Raw genomic sequence first — 9,271 nt, 5'->3', positions numbered from 1 at the left:
GACCATCACTCAGGAGAAGGTGCTGGGGAAGCTGAAAGGTCTGAAGGTGGATAAATCACCTAGGCTGGGTGGACTATACCCCAGGAGATAGCTGAGGAGATTATGGAGGCATTGGTGGTGATTATGAGGAATCATTGGGGTCAGGGAGAGTTCCATAGGACTGGAAAATGGTGAATATAACACCCTTATTTAAGAAGGGAGGTAGTCAGAATACAGTAAATTATCAGCTGGTCGGCCTAACCTCGGTCATTGGAAAGCGTTTAGAGTTTGTTATTACAGATGAGATTAGAGTACTTGATGAAATAGGGTGTAGTCAGTACAGCTTTGTCAAGGGGAGGTCAAGCCTGACAAATCTGTTAGAATTCTTTGAGGAGGTAGTGAGCAACTTAGACAAAAGAGAGCCAGGGATGTAATCGATCTCAATTTCCACAAGGTCTTTGACAAAGTACCACACAGGAGGCTGCTAAATAAAATAAGAACCCATGGTGTTAGGGGCAAGGTCCTCGCATGGATGGAAGATTGGCTGACTGGCAGAAGGCAGAGAGTGGGGATAAAGGGGTCTTTTACAGGATGGCATTCAGTGACTAATGGAGTTCTGCAGACGTCGGTGTTGGGACCACAACTATTCACGTTACACATTAACTGTCTGGACAATGGAACTGAGGACACTTTTGCTAAGTTTGCAGATGACTCAAAGATAGGTGGAGGGACAGGTTGTGCTGAGGAAGTGGGAAGGCTGCAGAAGGACTTAGTCTTGGGCTAGAAGAGTGAACAAAGAAGTGGTAGATGTAAAACAGTATGGGAAAGTGTGAGATTATGCTCTTTGGTATATCGAGGCATGGGCTATTTTCTAAATGGGGAAAGGCTTTGGAAATCTAAAGCACAAAGAAACTTGGGAGCCTCAGTTCAGGATTCTCTTCAGGTTAAAATGCAGGCTCAGTTAGGAAGGCAAATGCAATATTAGCATTCATTCCCAGGGAGCTAGAATACAAGAGCAGAGGTATCCTACCGAGATTGTATCAGGCTCTGGTCAGACTACATACGGAATATTGTGAGCAGCTTTGGGCACCATATCTAAAGAAGGATTTTCTGGCCTTGCAGTGGGTCTACAAGAGGTTTTTAAGAATAATCCCAGGGATGAAGAGCTTGTCATATGTGGAGAGGTCAAGGACTTGCCATATGTTGGTCTGTACTTGATAGAAGGATGAGTGAATATCTGATTGATGCTTTCAGAATACAGAGAGACCTGGATAGAGTGGATATGGAAAAGATGTTTCCCTGAGTAGAGGGGAATGGGACCCAAGGGCACAGCCTGAGAGTAAAGGGATGACCCTTTAGAACTGAGATGAGGAGGAATTTCTTCAGCCAGAGGGTGGGAAGTCCGTGGGAATTCATTGCTGCAGAAGGCTGTGAAGAGTATTTAAGTTTCGGAGATGCCGGTGTTGGACTGGGGTGTACAAAGTTAAAAATCACACAACACCAGGTTATAGTCCAACAGGTTTATTTGGAAGCACACTAGCTTTCGGAGCAACGCTCCTTTATCAGGTGATTGTGACAATCACCTGATGAAGGAGCATCCCTCCGAAAGCTAGTGTGCTTCCAATTAAACCTGTTGGACTATAACCTGGTGTTGTGTGATTTTTAACTAAGAGTATTTAAGGCAGAGATAGACAGGTTCTTGATTAGCAAGGGAATCAAGGGTTAAGGGGAGAAGGCAAGTAATAGATTGAGAAACATATCAGCCATGATCAAATGGTGGATCAGACCCAGAGTAATTCTGCCCCAATATCTTATGGTCTTATAGCCTTTAGTCAGGGGGTCCCCATGGAACACTAGGCCTCCAATTTCAGTCCAGGACCATAGGTGTAGTCAGCTGATCACTTAGGGTCATCATGGTCAGGGGGTCAGTACCCCTACAGTCAGGGGACTGGGCCTTGGTCAGCCCTGGGGAGTGTAACCAGTCCGGGGAGTGGGCCTTGGTCAGTCCTGGGGAGAGTAACCAGTCTGGTCAGTGGGCCATGGTCAGTCATGGGGAGTGTAACCAGTCCTGGGGAGTGTAACCAGTCCAGGGGAGTGTAACCAGTCCGGGGAGTGGGCCATGGTCAGTCCTGGGGAGAGTAACCAGTCCTGGGGAGAGTAACCAGTCCGGGGAGTGGGCCTTGGTCAGTCCTGGGGAGAGTAACCAGTCCTGGGGAGTGTAACCAGTCCGGGGAGTGGGCCATGGTCAGTCCTGGGGAGAGTAACCAGTCCAGGGGAGTGTAACCAGTCCGGGGAGTGGGCCATGGTCAGTCCTGGGGAGAGTAACCAGTCCTGGGGAGTGTAACCAGTCCTGGGGAGTGTAACCAGTCCTGGGGAGTGTAACCAGTCCTGGGGAGTGTAACCAGTCCGGGGAGTGGGCCTTGGTCAGTCCTGGGGAGTGTAACCAGTCCTGGGGAGTGTAACCAGTCCTGGGGAGTGTAACCAGTCCTGGGGAGTGTAACCAGTCCGGGGAGTGGGCCATGGTCCGTCCTGGGGAGTGTAACCAGTCCGGGGAGTGGGCCATGGTCAGCCCTGGGGAGTGTAACCAGTCCTGGGGAGTGTAACCAGTCCGGGGAGTGGGCCATGGTCCGTCCTGGGGAGTGTAACCAGTCCGGGGAGTGGGCCTTGGTCAGTCCTGGGGAGTGTAACCAGTCCTGGGGAGTGTAACCAGTCCTGGGGAGTGTAACCAGTCCGGGGAGTGGGCCATGGTCCGTCCTGGGGAGTGTAACCAGTCCTGGGGAGTGTAACCAGTCCTGGGGAGTGTAACCAGTCCTGGGGAGTGTAACCAGTCCGGGGAGTGGGCCATGGTCAGCCCTGGGGAGTGTAACCAGTCCTGGGGAGTGTAACCAGTCCTGGGGAGTGTAACCAGTCATGGGGAGTGTAACCAGTCTGGGGAGTGGGCGTATGGTTCAGGAAGCTGTGCAGATATCAGTCAGGAGTCAGTCATCTCTCGGAGTTGTTTGTCCAAATGGCTCCGGGTCAATCTGTCCTGGGGGATCTGTCCACTCAAGGTCAATGAGAGAGGGTTATCAGGGGTCAGCTTTGCAGGAGGGAAACTGGGAAACTGAATTGGTGGACAGCAGAGGGCCTTATCTGGAGGGTTCGGACTGTATCTCAATCTATAATTGAACATGGAAGGGAAAGGGCTGATATGGGAGTGGGAGCCATTAATAGTGAGCCACACCCAATGTGGGAGGGTGGGGAATGGCAACCCTCTATCAGGGCAGTTTACCTGAGAGGTCTGGGGTCTGGGGCAAGGGTTGGGGCTGGGGCCTGGGAGCTGGGGCTGGAGCTGGGGCTGGAGCTGGGGCTGGACCTGGGGCTGGGCCTGGCGCTTGGGGGCTTGGGGCCTGGGGCTTGGGGACCTTGGGGCCGGCGTCTCGGGGCTGGGGGCTGGGTTTGTGGGTTGGAGGCTGGGCCTGGGGCTTGGGGACCTGAAAGCTGGGGCCCAAGGGCAGGGGCTGTGGCCGGGGCCGGGGGCCTGGGGGCTGGGTTTGTGGGCAGGAGGCTGGGGCTTGGGGCTTGGGGCTTGGGGACCTGGAAGCTGGGGCCCAAGGACAGGGGCTGCGGCCGGGGCCGGGGGCCTGGGGGCTGGGTTTGTGGGCAGGAGGCTGGGGCTGGGGCTGGGGCTATCAAGTGGAGAGTTGGAAATATAGGCAGATGGGGCAGGGAGTGACTTGGGGAAGTTTGAAGCTAATGCAGTTGATGGGGAGGGCTACAAAGAAGGCACCCTATGAGTTTGGGGTGCCACCCATTCTCAGAGGCACAGTCTGAGACTCTGTGGTTGAGGATTGACCGCTGCTGGCTTCCATTGTGTTGTGATTAAAAAGTCAACAATGGAGCTTAAAATTGGCTGAAACCCCACACCTCCCAACCCCTGAGTGATCGGGGTAAATGTTTCACTCTGTGAGGGAGAGAGCTTCACTTTCAAGGGATATGAGGCCCTTTGTGGGGCAAGAGTGTCACACAGGCCCCCAGACAGTGCAGCTGAGGGACACCTGTACCTGCTGCAGGTGATCCTGGTCTATTAACCAACTGTGTGAGCAATAAATCCTCAGCCCAAGCTGTCTTCACCACCAGGCAGCATCAGGAACCAATCCCAGCCAGGCCTGGCATCCAGGAGCAATGTCTGTTCACCTGGAAAGAGGGAACCCAGTTGTCAAAGTGGCAATGAGTTTCAGTGGGACACAGCAGCAGAGACAACGTAGATTTAGATTTATTGTCACGTTTATAAAAAATACAGTGAAAAGTGTCTTTCTTTGTGTTACATGCAAAGTCTTGCCACACTCTGGCGCCATCTTGAAACACGCTATAACACAAGGTTTTACTGCAGTAGACGTCATCTGACTCTTTTCTTCTTCTTCCTCCTCTGCTGCTCCTCCAGTTGCTGCTTGACATCAGCTGGAGTCTCTGTAATGGGCTCCGGGATCTCAATTATCGGCCTCAGCTGCTGCCGTAATCATGACTACCGTGTCTGAGCTGGGGTCCTGGGCCCGGGGATGTGCGGGCTCGGTCCCTCATCCATCGGCCCTCCGCACCCTGCTGCTGGCCATTGGTCATTGAGGTCCTCCACCATCTCCTGTGCTGATGCTTCCGCTCCTTCAGGCCCTGGGGCCTAGCCACGGAACTGGAGCCTCAGCTCAGCCTGGGAGACTGGGCCAGGGGAGGGTCAGCCTGGGACCTGTTCCTCGCTCACCGGGAAGTCTCGGGCCTGAGGTCAGGGCAGGGAGTCAGCCTGAAACTTGCTCCACACTCACTGGGAGGCCCCGAGCCTGAGGTGGAGCTGTGTCTGGCCTGTCCTGGTGTTGCTGCCGCTGGAGGCCTCCTCCTCCACCTGCCATTCCCCGGGCTTTAAAGAAAAGAAAACAAAGAGAAAAGGGGAAAATAAAGAAAAGGAGAAGGAAGGAAAAAATGTGAAAGAAATCAGATGGAAATGGACTCAGTCCTGCTACTCTGTGTTCAAGTTAATGTTTGTGGGGTCTGTTAGCCCCACACAAAGACATTCTCAGGTCGATGACACATCTACAATCTGTGCTTCAGACAGCACAGCAGCCTCGCCCCACCCTCACCCCCACCCCCACCCCCACCTCTGGGCTACACCATGAGCACCAACTTCAATTAGTTCAGTCAGTAGAATGGATCCTGAACCCACCACCGACTGACCCTGCTTGAACCCAATCAAATCACTTTCCCTCTGGGAAAGCTCAGGCAGAAATGGCCATCTTTGTGTTTGAATGTTTCTCCCATTCCAAACAAGATCCAAGTTTAATGCTCGTTGGGAAATTGCCAGGAGAAGATCTAGATGGAAAAGTTGGGAAAAGTTACATTTTCAGCCAAACCAGTGGACTGAAAACTTGTTGCTGTCTGTCACAAAGAATGTGACTCAGGCGACTGACTGTGTGGAGTTTGCACGTTCTCCCCGTGTCTGCGTGGGTTTCCTCCGGGTGCTCCGGTTTCCTCCCACAGTCCAAAGATGTGCAGGTCAGGTGAATTGGCCATGCTAAATTGCCCGTAGTGTTAGGTATGGATGGGTTGCGCTTCGGCGGGGCAGTGTGGACTTGTTGGGCCGAAGGGCCTGTTTCCACACTGTAAGTAATCTAATCTAATCTAATGTGACTGTCAGACCCAAGATAGACATTACTCTGGGTGTGTGATGGGCAGGCACAGTTAGAAGTTGCTGTCTCTGAAGCTCACATTGACAGGCAGTAAATCCAGTTGCATATAACTGCTCCCAGCCAGGGGGTAAATGTTTTACCTTTCTACTGCTTTGTGAGAGCAAGCTACACTGAAGTGAGGCTCTGCATCTTAACGTGACATAACAGGAACAATGCAATCAGGCAAGTCTGTTATAACCATCATAAGCTGAATCCCTCTGTTCCTCTGCTCCCCCACAAACCAATCAATATGCAATTGGTAAAAAAACCAGAAAAGTTTAAAATGTAAACAGAAAGTTTTCTCCTCGTGGGGATATGGGACTAGTTCATTTGTCTTTGGAATTCTTGACCCAAGGGAGTGTTGAGTCTGGGTCTTGCTCATAGTTATTCTCCATTTTCCCATGGGATAGAGATGTTGCTGGGAACACTGGTGTTTGCCGGGCTATTTGAGAGGATACATAAGAACCAATCACATTGCTGTGGGTTTGGAACCACACATAGGCCAGACTGGGCAAGGATGGCAGTTTCCTTCCCTGAAGGACATTAGAGAACCATTGGTAGTTTGTGCAACAATCATGGTAGTCGTCACAATTGAGATGAGCTTTCATTTACAGACTTTATTAATTGAATTAAAATTCTACCATCTGCCATGATGCAGATTAGAAAGTACTTTTCTCTTAACAGTGAGTCATTGTGATCTGTGATGTGCCGTGCTAACTAAACGGGTGTGAGCAGATTATAGATATCATTCTGTGAAACTGACACAGCAAGAACTGAAGGAGAAACTGACAGAGAAGGCTGTCATTGCATATTCAAGAGGAACTTTCAAAACTGGAAAGTGTTTGATGGAAACACTGTTTTAGGCTTTAGAGAAATAATAGAATGAGACAGGGTAAACACAGGAAGGATATTCCAAATGACCTGGGAATCCAGAACCATGGCTTCAGTATCTCAGGATATAGGGTAGGCCATTCAGAACTGCAATAAGAAAAGTATTCTTCACCCATAGAGTGGGCGGCCTATGGAATACTCTGCCCCAAAAAGCAATTGAGGCCAAAATATTGAATGTTTTCAAGAATTTATATAAATAACTTGGATGTGAACGTAAGAGGTATAGTTAGAAAGTTTACAGGTGACACCAAAATTGGAGGTAATAGACAGCGAAGAAGGTTACCTCAGAATCTTGATCAGATGGGCCAATGGGCCGAAGAGTGGTCGATGGAGTTTAATTTAGATAAATGCAAGGTGCTGCATTTTGGAAAGTCAAATCAGAGCAGGACTTATACACTTAATGGGGAGGTCCTGGGGAGTGTTGCTGAACAAAGAGACCTTGGAGTGAAGGTTCACTTCTTCAGGATAGTGAAGAAGATGTTTGGAATACTTGCCTTTATTGGTCAGTGCATTTAGTATAGGAGTTGGGAGGTCATGTTATGGATATGCAGGACATTGGTTAGGCCATTTTTGGAATATTGTGTGCAATTCTGGTCTCCTTCCTATCAGAAAGATGTTATGAAACTTGAAAGGGTTCAGAAAAGATTCACAAAGATGTTGCCAGGGTTGAAGGGTTTGAGCTATAGGGCTGTTTTCCCTGGAGTGTCAAAGGCTGAGGGGTGACCTTATAGAGATTTATAAAATCATGAGGGGCATGGATAGGGTAAATAGCCAAGGTCTTTTCCCTGGGGTGGGGAAGTCCAAAACCAGAGGGCATAGGTTTAGGGTGAGAGGGAAAAGATTTAAAAGGGACCTGAATGGCAATGTTTTCACACAGAAAGTGGTGCTTGTATGGAATGAGCTGCCAGAGGAAATGGTGGAGGCTGGTACAATTGAAACATTTAAAAGGCATCTGCATGAGTACAAGAAAAGGAAGGGTTTGGAGGGATATGCTAAATGCTGGCAAATGGGAGTAGATTTATCTCAGATATCTGATGGGTATGGATAAGTTGGACCGAAGCTTCCACCTGTACACTGTAGGACTATATGACTCTAAGGAATTCGATATAGTTCCTAGGGTTGGTGGGATCAAAGTGCATGGGGATAAAGTGGGAGCAGGGAACTTATTTGGATGATCAGCCATGATCACATTGATTGGCAGGGCAGGTTTGAAGGGCTGACTGGCCTGCTCCTGCTCCGGTTCCCTTTGTTTCTATGAGTGGGATGAATTGGAAAAGCTCTACCAAAGAGCTAGTACAGGTATGAGAGGCTGAACAGCCTCCCGTGTGCTCGGTCATATCACCACTCTGCTCACGAATTTCAGGTGCTGTAGCTCGGAATAATCCCAGGTGAAATGCCTCTTTTCAACAGAATTATTTTTTGGGTCTGTACTCCAATCAAACACTGAACCCACCCTGTGGCTTGTACTATCACAAGGGGCTGTCCATTAACCGACGTAGCCACGGGGACATTAACTCCCTCACAGGGAAGGTGCTGATTCAATGGGACACTTGCATTGGGGTTGAGAACAGTCACTACATACACTACTCTGGAGTTGCTGGTGTATTACCATGGCAACACTCAAACACAATGATTTCACTCTGAACATCTAGACCTTTGAAGAATCTTTGAGTCCCTCATTTCGGATACACTGAAAAGCAGCCAAAATCAAAAGCTGAAAGTAGCTCTGCCCCAGACAACTGGATAGATCAATACGTCCAATGCTGTTTCCTCAGATTCACTCTCCTTTTTGTTCCTTGATTCCACTAGGTATCTCTCATCTCCCTCACTCACTCTCTCACTCTCAGTTTCTCATCAAAGATGGACGAGGGAGATCCAGTAGATGTAGTGTACCTGGACTTTCAGAAAGCTTTTGATAAAGTCCCACATAGGAGGTTAGTGAGCAAAATTAGGGCACATGGTATTGGGGGCAAAGTACTAACTTGGATTGAAAGTTGGTTGGCTGATAGGAAACAAAGAGTAGTTAGGAGATGACAGGGTGACCTGGACAGGTTAGGTGAGTGGTCAGATGCATGGCAGATGCAGTTTAATGTGGATAAATGTATGGTTATCCACTTTGGTGGCAAGAGCAGGAAGGCAGATTACTACCTAAATGGAATCAATTTAGGTAAAGGGGCAGTACAAAGAGATCTGGGTGTTCTTGTACATCAGTCAATGAAGGTAAGCATGTAGGTATAGCAGGTAGTGAAGAAGGCTAATAGCATGCTGGCCTTCATAGCAAGAGGGATTGAGTATAGAAGCAAAGAGGTTCTTCTGCAGCTGTACAGGGCCCTGATGAGACCATACCTGGAGTATTGTGTGCAGTTCTGGTCTCCAAATTTGAGGAAAGACATTCTGCTATTGAGGGAGTGGCGCGTATGTTCACGAGGCCAATTCCTGGAATGGTGGGACTACCTTACTCTGAAAGACTGGAGTGACTGGGCTTGTATACCCTTGAGTTTAGAAGACTGAGAGGGGATCTGATTGAGACATATAAGGTTATTAAAGGATTGGACACTCTGGAGGCAGGAAACATGTTTCTGCTGAGTGGATGAATAGGAAAGATTCAGATGGATATGAGCCAAACTCAGGCAAATGGGACAATTTAGGAAACCTGGTCAGCATTGGCGAGTTGGGCCGAAGTGCCTGTTTCTCTGCTTATATAACTC

This window comes from Chiloscyllium plagiosum, unplaced genomic scaffold (genome assembly GCF_037043375.1).
Source record: "Chiloscyllium plagiosum isolate Xiang-an unplaced genomic scaffold, Cpla_swu_hap1 HiC_scaffold_26, whole genome shotgun sequence".
NCBI classification, from domain to species: domain Eukaryota; kingdom Metazoa; phylum Chordata; class Chondrichthyes; order Orectolobiformes; family Hemiscylliidae; genus Chiloscyllium; species Chiloscyllium plagiosum.
This window is presented reverse-complemented; position numbering follows the sequence as displayed.